This window comes from Mytilus trossulus, chromosome 5 (genome assembly GCF_036588685.1).
Source record: "Mytilus trossulus isolate FHL-02 chromosome 5, PNRI_Mtr1.1.1.hap1, whole genome shotgun sequence".
Lineage (NCBI taxonomy): Eukaryota > Metazoa > Mollusca > Bivalvia > Mytilida > Mytilidae > Mytilus > Mytilus trossulus.
The window spans coordinates 8,962,488-8,974,359 of record NC_086377.1 but is presented as its reverse complement, the minus strand read 5'-3'; the positions used below and the strand labels follow the sequence as shown (position 1 = coordinate 8,974,359).

Sequence of the window (11,872 nt, the reverse complement as noted above, 5' to 3'; positions counted from 1 at the left end):
AATATAAGAAATAAATAAATCGGTTTCTTTGTTGTTTCTTTTGTTTGAGAGTGACACTTAAGATGTTTTAGGAGGGTAAGTAGTTCTGATTTCAAATTGTTTACACTTTCCAGTTCAAGCTACACTGAAATTCAATGCTTTAATAAAAATTCTTATCATGTTTATTAAACAATGACAACACCATATATAAATAAATATCATAATAAAAAAAATTAGGTCTTAATTGTATAGATCCTGTTTGAATGCTTCTTAATCATAAAAAAATGTGGTACGGCCAAGAGTAACATTTTGACGTAACGCATACAAGATGTATCAGACAATAGAGATTTAAGGTCAGTAATGCTGTAATACATTATGATTGATTTCTTATGTCATCTTTAAGAGAAATATTTGGTATCTGAATTTGTTTTTTCGAATTAATTATTTTTAATTTATATGCCACAGACCACAAAAAATCAAACCTGATCGTCATCAAACAAAATTATTTTTGATGGTATGTTGTTCAACGTTTTATTTGCCTCTCTTACATTGTTTTACATATAACCCTTCTATTGGGTTTGTGTTTACATTTTGACATATATCATATGTGTTCGTGCAATTCAAGGTCACTTGTGATAATATGTATTTTCATAGAATTAGGCCATTTCAATAACTTATCAAAAATACCAGGATTATAATTGTATACGTCAGACGCGCGTTACGTCTACATAAGACTCATCAGTGATGCTCAGATCAAGATAGTTAAAACGCCAAACAATAAAATATTCCATAGTGCGTCTTTCTTTGTTGTGATTATACACTATTGTCCTAATTAAGGGTGATGAATTTTACCTATAGCAAAGTTTAAACCCGCTGCATTTGTTTGCACCTGTCCAAAGTCAGTATAATGTTGTTCGGTGGTTTCCATTTGTTGATGTGGTTCTTCAGTGTTTTTCGTTTATCATATTTTATATAGATTAGACTGTTACATAAATGATCAACTACTCATGTATGATAAATAAGGACCGCCATGATATGCACGATACCGATGGCAATACAACTGAAGAAGGTACTGATATGTGTGGATTCAAAAGTAGAAAACATAAGAAGTATATGTCGAAAATATAATAATGCTCTTGTATTCAAAGCTACAAAAACAGGTAATATTAGCATTTTTCGTTCAACGTTATCTAACATGAGTTATTCGATCCATGTCAAAATTTAGAAAACGATCTTTATATCTTTCGGGATATTTTAGAGATCATTCAACTTTGTATTTTATTTGGCCCTTTTATCATTCTGATTCGAGCGTCACTGATAAGTCTTTTAAACACGAAACGCGCGTCTAGCTTAAATACAAAATTATAATCCTGGTATCAATGACGAGCTTATTTACATTGCTTTGGTTAAGTGATTCTCAGGTTTTAGTTTTCCAGATTTTGTGAAACCGTTCATCTTTTCGCTCTTTTTAGGCCATTGCAATGTCGGGTTCTTTCGTCATAAGTTTAGAATGTAAATATTTATTCATGTTATCAGATAATTACATGCCATTTTTCATAACGCATGTGTTATCAGCCCTAGGTTCAATATCAGGCCAAGAGCCGCATAGCTCGAGGGCTGATATTGACTGAGGGCTGATTACACATGAGATATGAAAAATTACATGTTTTGAACTTTTCATCACATGCTTCAACAATGGAGAAAAAATAACAGATGATTCATATATTGATCCTTGTACGCGGTTCCAAAAAAGGAGTTCAAAGATTGAAAAGTTCACGAAAGTCGGACCCCATATTTAGTACATTCGATATGAAATCTTTCTATTTTATACCTCAACAGAGAATAAAAAATATTCTAATATAGACGAATCGACAAAAAAAAAAATTCATCAATTTACATAAAGAACACTGTTTGGAATAGTCATCTATTTTATAGTAAATTTCTAAATTATGTTTGAAAATTTAAAAAAATCCATTTATCTTTTTTTTTATCTTTTTTTTCATTATTTTACACACTATACTTTCCAGTATCCAAATAATTGTTTTACACACTACTTTGTAACTTTTTTCACTGAAAAGGTAGCATTGAGGTGTGTTTTTACGGAATTCGCCGAGTATCACCGGAATGCCATGCGATAACGTTACGGAAAGGGAGTTATAACAATCGGAGCATGTTATCAACTTTTCATATCGGCCCACTAAGCACCATTTCGAAAAATATGGAGTTTACGTTAATTTGCTGTTATTATCATACAGTTAGAATCATATGTTATAAGGTCTAAGTATATTATAATTCCTGTTATCTAGCTATTAGTGTTTAAAGACATCTGTGGAAACTCTGTTACACCTACGATTAGGATTTCAATTACACTAACATGTAGCATTTTATTCTTGGGCTTTCTGAAGGTGTAAATGTAAACCGTTGATCCAAAACAACAGTGTTATCCAAGGTTGAAAATTCTGCAAATGTACAAAGTATGATAGAATGAATTAACATTACTTTAGAAATAAATTTAACATGAAACACACAAAATATCGCAGTTGTCGTTGCAGTTGAAAAATTGGAATACTTTGTGTCAGCTAAAGAAAGGTGCAATAAACCATGGAGCATGGAAGCATGTTTATGCTAATACATCATGTACATACTTTCTCTCTTTATATTGTTTTAAGGTAACACGATACCGAATGACTTTACGCCACGAGTTATCGTTCCTGACGTTATTATCGAATAACGTTCACATATTCAAGCCAATGGATCAGGTTTAGCAATCACAAAGTGATAAAAAAAATATTGGGTATTTATGTGACATTTTTAATGGTAACTTTTGCTGGATACTTGATGGAGTAAATAGTTCCGGAACGGAATCGATAACTGTACGGAGTTTGACTAATGTCCTGACAACCTGACAATGTCCTGCTGACAGAAATGCTAAATACTTTTTTTTTTATTATTGGAAGGATTAACTTGAAATTTGGAATCAAGCTAGATGAGAACTTATATTTAATAAATAAAAAGAAAAAAATGAAAAACATATTTATAAGAGTTAGAAAACTTGACCTGACCAAATTGACTTTTAAACTTCTTATGTCCTGACAGCTATGAACCAGGGATTTTTTTTATTATTGACTGGCTAGACCTCAAACTCAATACCATGGCAGATTAAAACATTTAATAATAATACAAGAAAAAAAAAGAAAACTTGACCTGACCATCTACATCTTTCCCGTGACTAATGTCCTGACCGACTTCAAATTTGATGTCAAGGAAGATTCTGACATTAAATATAGAGATATAAGAAACGGAGCATTTAATGAATAATAATTAAAGAGTTAGAAAACTTGACCTTGTCAACATCGACTCTGCCCAGACTTATGGCCTGACCGATGAAGAAAATGTTAATAACTTTTTTTATTATTGCTCCTCATTGTTTATCTTTAAAAATGTATTACTTTACTTTTAAATATTCTGTTTCTTTAAAATTAAAGCATCTGAACGATTTATCTACATCGGTACATTTATTCATTCGTGTTAAAATATTTGTCAAAAACACCGCTCGGGCAAAATGGAAAAAGGAAATTTATCTGGATGAGAATACGGATCGAATTAGGCGATAATGCAGACTTTGCAACTCATACAAAAATAGTTTGTTTGTATGGAATGTTCAGAAAGTGATTTATTTGGTTATTTTGACGAATATCTTTCTCCATGTTTCAGTATAAAAATTGTCTGAAATTAATTGTTCTGTACAGAGCAAATCCGATACAGTTTCGGAGACATTTTGAAAATAAAGTGCTAGAATTGTTATCCTATAGACCAAGTCTACACGGGATAGACAGCAACATCGGAATGAATCCTGGAAAAGTTAACGTAGGCTGAAAAATACATGGGAACTTGATTCGGCAAAAATAAAATGAAAAAGCACGTCCCGTGACAGTCTGATTAAAGCCATCACAAAGTTGCAACTTGCGCCTATAGTCGGGACTGGCTATAGTCAGACTGGTTTCGTTACAATTTTTGTCCTCTCCAAATTTACCATCAAACGACTGACTAATTATTATTCAAGCGAAAAAAAAGACTGAAATAGATAGATCTTGAAATCCGATTCACGTATTCCGGTTTGAATGGCTAACCACGGTTTTCCAGAGCTCCCGGAATAATACAACAATTTATAGTTATGTACAAGTGTGAACGTCACTCCCACCATTTAAATAATAATCAAAACGTTAATTAACATCTAGAAACTGTCAGATAATCTTTAGAGAACAAAATACAGAAGTTTTATACTTTGCAATATGAGTAATCAAAACAGTGAAAATCCGGACAATGATGGCCGGCTCCTATTTCTCGGCACTGAAACAAAACAACAACAACTTTTCCAAAGATAATGCAGAACCTAACGCTGAATATTTCAACATCAAGCCTGTATTTATTCATGAATCAGACATTTTTGGTAGCTCAAAACCCGATAAAAACAACTACCTAACACACACAGAACTGTTTAGATGTATTGACCTCACAATACCAGCTAGCCATCTAAACGGGCTTCAGAGGGTAATTGGAGGCGTCTGGCGCATCTACCCAGACAATGAGGAAAACAGGAATACACTTGTGGTTAATTCAATTACAGTAAGGAAAAAACGCATTGAAGTATACCCTAGAAACCCAAGATATGTAGAAAAAGAGAGTCCAACTACTGTGAGAATAAGGATGAAAAATATACCACTGTCCGCCGATGATGGCCAATTGTTAAGATACCTGCAAAATTGGCACCTCAACATCTTCAATTATCACAGAGAAAGATTAAGGATCGATGGGTTAATGACAAACTGTCAAACAGGTGACAGAATTTTTCATTGCGAACCCTTTCCACACACAATTCCAAGAAACGTAAAAATTGGCAAGTACCGTGGCCTAATATTTTATAAAGGACAAATAAATGAGAACAACACAGACATTGAATGCTCCAAATGCTGGCAAAAAGGTCACAAAAAAACAAACTGTAGCAATGATTGGAAATGCAAGACATGTGGTGAAAACGGACATATCTCAAAGAACTGCATTTCTGAATTTGATAAAAACAGTCAAATTGCCTCAGAGGATTCAACAGAAGAGTCAGATGAAGGAAGTGAAAATGAATTGGAGAAAGATGAGGAGATTGTTACATCTCAATCGACTGAAAATCTCTCACATACTGATGATACTCCACAGAATAAAGAAACCAGTAATATTACCGAACTTACCAAAGATACCAGTAAGGTAGATGTACCAACACAAAACATATCTAAATCAGAGTCGGAGGCACCAATAGAACAGTCTCCTGAACAAAATCAAAAAAAAAAAAAAAAAAGAAAAAAGTATCCAAATCCCAGGAAACAACTCACGGTCCGCTGGACAAATATCTTGGAACAACCCCACAGCAAAAAACAGCAAAACGATCTGCAACAACACCAACCGACACTTTGCATGACCGAGATATTGGCTCAACAAAACCAAGGACATCTGAAAACTCCTAACAATTACAAATTAAAACACAACCATGAATAATTGTAAATATTGTATTATATTTTTTACTTGTTTGTCTATTTTTCTTTTTATGCCAAAAAAAAATACACAAAAAAAAGTCAAAGTGTGATATAATTCTAGATTATATATACCTTGAAATTAGTAATAAAATAAATATTAATCATGTGAATGAAAATGTATATATATGTAATGAACTGTGTATAATATTGTTTATTATGGAAAAGAACGATTTTCAAATAACCCCATTCCTCAAACCAATGAATAAATGTTTCTGCTCTCAATATGCGATCCAACAAACAAGAGATGAGAACAAGTCAAGCTGTGATAAAACAATCACTAAAACAGCCTTCCCTGTTTATGAAAAATACATACGAAAAATTGTATCGATAATCAAATTTATTAAGACGCTAATAATACAGAATCAAAATACAATAAACATATTAAATAAATATATTTTTGAACTGTTTATAGAAAATAGAATAGCTGTTAGAAATAAAAATAAAATAGATCCAACAAATTTAAAGTTTATAAAGAAGCTATCCCTGATAGATATCATTTCATTAATCCACATATATCTGAATTCAATTTTTCTGTTTATCTCGCTAACTATCCGCAACAACTTCTCAATGATACATCCTTGCTTTATAACAAATTATCCGTCCATTTTAATCCTTATAATAGTAGAACATATTCATAGTCATATTTTACATCATGTAAACAACATTTGGATATCACTTGTAATCCACACATTAGAAATATTTCAAATGCCCAATTTAATCCACAATATAAAAATCTTTGGTCAATCCATCGCAAGTCAAATACATGTATCACCATCTAACATGTTCCTCTGTAAAAAAAATGCAAGTACTAATTCTGTATGTTCTGCAAACAATAACTACTCCAATTGTCTCCGTAAATACTGTAAACATGGTAAACGCCTACATCATGTACATAGTCCTACAATCTCATTATACTGTTAAAATAACAAACCTACAAATAAATAACAATGAAATTATTATACATGATACAAAAAAAAATATATCTGTTTTTTTTTATTATATATTTATAGTCTCAAATTATGGCAAAAAAGCAATACTTAAATCTAATGTATGGGGACAATTAAATGAAAATATGTGTTTAAATACATGTATGAATGCTTATATATATTTGTGTTGTTATGTCTCATTTTCTTCCATGAACAATTTGAAGTATGTGCACATATTTTGTTTACCAGTACTGTATATATTTAAATCACAAATAATCATGTACATGTACCAATGTTTTTATAGTATACTGTGTAACTTTAAAACCCAACATTTAATGAAAGTACTTTGTGAATATGATGTGAAACAAATATGTCTCCTTGTAAATGTAGTTTTGATATCAACTACACATATAAACTCTAAATTAAACAATGGGTAAAAATCTTCATATAATATCACTAAACTGTCAAGGTTTAGGCCAAAAAAGCAAAAGAGAAAGATTACAACTATAGACAAAAAATCAAAAATGTAACATTCTTTTCATTCAAGAGTCACATTTTATAGAAAATATTGAACAAACAATAAATAAAGAGTTTGATGGCAAAATGTTTCATAGTTATGGTAACACACAATCAAGAGGTGTTTCAATCTTTGTCAAAAACAATTTAAAATGTAAAACAATAAACGAAATAAAAGATAATGAAGGTAGAATAATTTTGATAAACATAGAAATAAATGACAATATTTTTACTCTAATAAATGTTTATGCTCCAAATCTACACAAAAATAGAAACAAATTTTTCAAAAAGGTTCAAAATATAATTGAAAACAATCGTTTGGGTATCCTTATATGAGGAGGTGATATGAACGAAACTCTCTCAATTAATGATAGAAAAACTAATATCATCCCAAGAAACTACAAACCAGTAAATAGCTTAAAAAAAGTAATAAAGAAAAATAATTTAACAGATATATGGAGAGAACTTAATCCAAATACTAGTCAATTCACATGGAGAAGGAAAAATGAAACAAACATAGCGAGCATAATTGACTTCTTCTTGGTTAGTCCTGATATAAGACCGCATGTTATAAAAGCAGATAATAGACCTGCAATGATCTCATACACTGATCACCAAGCCATTTCTTTACAAGTTAGACAAAATTCAGAAGAAAGAGGCAGGGCTTTCTTTAAAATGAACAATAGTATACTTAAAGAGCAAAAATATATTGACCTCATAAATGATTTAATCAAAAATTATAAAGTACAAATACTCACCAAAAATTTAAAAACACTCTGGGATATGTTTAAATCAGAGGTAAGAGCCGCAACTCTTACTTACTGCAAACAAAGATCATCTGAAAATAAAAATGATATAAAAAATTTAGAAATAAAATTAAGAAAACTAAATGAGAAAACAAATGCAAGCCAAATTATAAAAAAAGAAATTAAAAAAATTGAAAATGAACTTGAACACCTCTATTTAAATAAAGTAAAAGGTGCACAAATAAGATCTAGAGTACAATGGCTAGAAGAAGGAGAGAAAAATACTGAATATTTCCTTGGCCTTGAAAAATCAAGACAAACAAAAAAGAGCATTACAGCGCTAAAAAATAATCAAGGGAAAATAGTAACAGATTCTGCAGAAATCCTAAATATAGAACGATCATACTATGAAAACTTATATAAAAGCACTTCTCCAAACTTAAATGATATAAAAAATTATATAAATGAAACCAACATTGATCACAAACTATCAGAAAAAGAAAGTGATTCCTTGGGGGGGGGGGGGGGGGGCCTTAACTATAGAAGAATGCACTAAAGCAATATTCAACATGAAATTAAATAAATCTTCAGGAATAGATGGGTTAAGCGTTGAATTGTATCGCACTTTTTGGAGTAATTTAAAAGAATTTACAGTAGAAGTTTTAAATAAATGCTATGATGACGGCGAACTAACAACTATACACACGATAGGTATCATCTCTTTAATTTACAAAAAAAAAAAGACCCTTTGTCACTGGATAATTATAGACCAATTACGCTATTAAATGTAGACACTTAACTCATTGCATATGCTATAGCCCAGCGCTTAAAACCAATACTGCTGAAAATAATTCATGGAGATCAAAATGGGTATATCAAAAATAGATATATTGGTTTTAATATACGCCAAATCCAAGACATTATAGACTATGCTGAAACTTTTAACATAGATGGTGCATTACTCTTTATTGATTTTTCAAAAGCTTTTGATTCGCTAGAATAGGACTTTATGTATGAAGCCCTTATAAAATTTGGTCTACCAAACTCTTTTATTAAATGGGTTAAAACATTATATAAGAATATTAAAGGCTGCATGCTAAATAATGGGTGGATTTCAGAAACTTACAATGTATCTCGCGGGATACGTCAAGGCTGTCCGTGCAGCTCTCTAATTTTCACAATAGCAGTAGAAATTCTTGCATGCAGAATAAGACAAGATACTGGTATTAAGGGATTTCAAATAAAATTAGATTCCAAAACACATAGTCTGAAAATCTCACAATTAGCCGATGACACAACTCTTTTTTTTAAATGCAAGCAAGAAATTAGCTATGCTCTGAATATTATTGAAATATTTGGAATGCTCTCAGGTCTTAAACTCAACCGATCAAAAACAGAAGGAATATGGCTAGGCAGACTTAAAAGCTGTAAAGATAAATATGAACACATTAACTGGAATAAAGAACCTATTAAAAGCCTAGGTGTATAATTTGGACTTAATAAAAATGAATGTGACAAATTAAATACTGAAAAAATTCTAAGAAAGTCTTAAGATACAATCAATAGCTGGAACAGAAGAAATCTCACAATGATAGGTAGAATAACAGTAATTAAATCTCTCATCTTACCAAATTTAACTTTCTTGGCATCAGTAACAACCATTTCCAAAGAATTTTTAAATGAATTTAAAAAAAATGATTTACAACTTCATCTGGGGTAATAAAAAAGAAAAAGTTAAAAGAATCACCCTATGTAAAGATTACTTGGAAGGAGGCCTTAAAATGATCAACATTGATGATTTTTTATCAGCTATACAATTATCCTGGGTCAAACGTTTAACATCAACACAATTTGCAAAATGGAAAGTCATCCCCCTTTTCTTTTTCAATAAATTTGGAGAAAACTTTTCTTTATTTAACATGAATCCAGGTAGCATAAAAGCAATCCCAAAACTCAGTAAAACAATCCCTCTTTTCTATCTAGAAATAGTCAAAAGTTGGTTTAAGATGAAAAATATCTCTGAAATAAAAACCAACAGTACAAATTTTATTAATATAAGACAACAATACATATGGGGCAATAAACATATAAAATTTAAAAACAAATGTTTAATATTCTCACATTGGATAACCAATGGGAATACTATTTATTAATGATATAATAGAGGAAGCAGGAAATATATCACAAAAGGCAGTATTAGATAAATTGACCCTCAAATCCAACTGGATATCAGAACTATCTAGAATAAGAGCTGCAATACCAAAAAAATGGCAAATGATAATGAAATCAGATAACTCGCGCAATACTCAAGTTAAAACAGATAAAAGGCTATACTTAAAAACACAAAATAATACAAAATTGATCAGAATTGAAAACCTTCCATCAAAAGAAATTTATAAAAGTATTAGCTCATGTTATATACTGGAAAAAACACCAATTGGCTTTCTCAAATGGAAAACACAATTAAAATTAGATTCATCCAGCCATTTGTACAAAATGCTGAACTTTATATTCAATAGTTTACAAGTAAACAAACTAAAAATATTCAGATGGAAGTTACTTCATTATATACTTCCTTGTAAACAACTATTGTACACCTGGCATCTGAAAAATGATGACCAGTGCCATATTTGCAACCAATTAGAAAACTATGAACATTTTTTCATTTCATGCAAATACTTTAAAAACTTTTGGAAAAAGGTCAAAATACTCCTTGATAAAATAAAAATGGGAACACACATAATCACCTTCAAAAATCTAATACTAGGCTACAAAATATATGATAAAAATTATTATGACATTAATCTATTTCTCACTGTAATATTATTCTCTATTCATAAATCTACATATGCATCGGAGTATAAACAAAACAATGTTGATGTCTATAGAATATTTAAAACAGAATTTAAACAACATTATGAAAATATGAAACTTCTTGATAAAACAACAAGTAGATTTTTGAATGATGTTTATAAAAAAATATAATAACCATAATGTATTATTGCGCATGATCATTCTTCTGTATTACTATATATATTATGTAGAAAAACTCAAATGTAAACAAATGTATTATTTTAAGATGTTTAAATGTGACGCATGGTCAATGTTTACCTGTAGGACATGATGTTTGACCCCGTACTGTCTACTGTCTAATTACTGCAATACTGGAAAATATCTAATATTTTAGGAAAAAAAATCCTTCTTGATCAATTTATCATAAGTCAATGGGAATATAACAAAACTCACCTTTAGAAATACTAAATTTAGATCCTTTGTTCATGAAATCACTCCACGTGTTATCCTTCAATCATTCGATCATCTCAATTTTCACGAGATTATGCCGATCAAGGTTAAGGGTCAATGATTAAATTATAACCAACATCGGATAATGAATAGTACAACTTCCGTATTTACGTTACATTATTATGACCTCCACATAACTAAGAACTTAGACAAATTGTTAAAATCAATGTATTTTATTTATAATAACTAATCATAATTAATATATATATATATATACATATAAATATAAATTTACTGTATAATCTCCCTGGTTAAACAGTAACTAATTCACAGGGATACCCGGTTGAATGCTGTGAGTCGAGTAATTTGTTAAACAGCAAAGAAATGTGCAATAAAAGATTTGTCGTTTAAAAAAAAAAAAAAAAGATTTCATTTTTGTGTTTATTACGCTTGCATGGGTATTTGGTGGTAGTGTGTGTTTTTTTTTTGTGTGATTTGAGGTGGAAATAATGTACATGTACAAGTTCGGAGAGAAAACGACTGAAAGAGAATTAACATAGTTGCCTGTTTAGGCCCTGAGGGACATATTGCTCACATACTTAGGCAGCAATCATTTGAATTGGGGGGGGGGGGGGGGGGGGGGGGGGGGGGGGGGCTATGGTTTTTTTTTTTCTGGAAAAACTTTAGTTTTTTGACTTCGGCGAAAGACAACCTATTTTTTCGGCGACAAGTCGAAAACCATTTTTTTCTTTCAATTCTTTCAATTTCAGTATTACATATAGTTGCAGCTGAGGGTGAAACAAACAATTCTTTTTTTCTCAGCATGAAAAACAAATTATTTTTTCTCTCCAAAACTGGAAACAAACTTATTCCCCCAAAA

General features: G+C 30.7%; 1 long non-coding RNA gene across 1 annotated transcript; it reads right to left on the bottom strand.

The window, feature by feature from the left end:
* Positions 1-5,885: 5,885 nt before the first annotated feature.
* On the bottom strand, positions 5,886-11,151 carry LOC134719393 (uncharacterized). The gene is made up of 3 exons (XR_010107573.1): positions 10,996-11,151; positions 7,762-7,841; positions 5,886-6,492 (listed from the first exon to the last, which is right to left on the bottom strand). It is a non-coding gene; the product is annotated as an uncharacterized LOC134719393 (long non-coding RNA).
* Between the last annotated feature and the right edge of the window lie 721 nt (positions 11,152-11,872).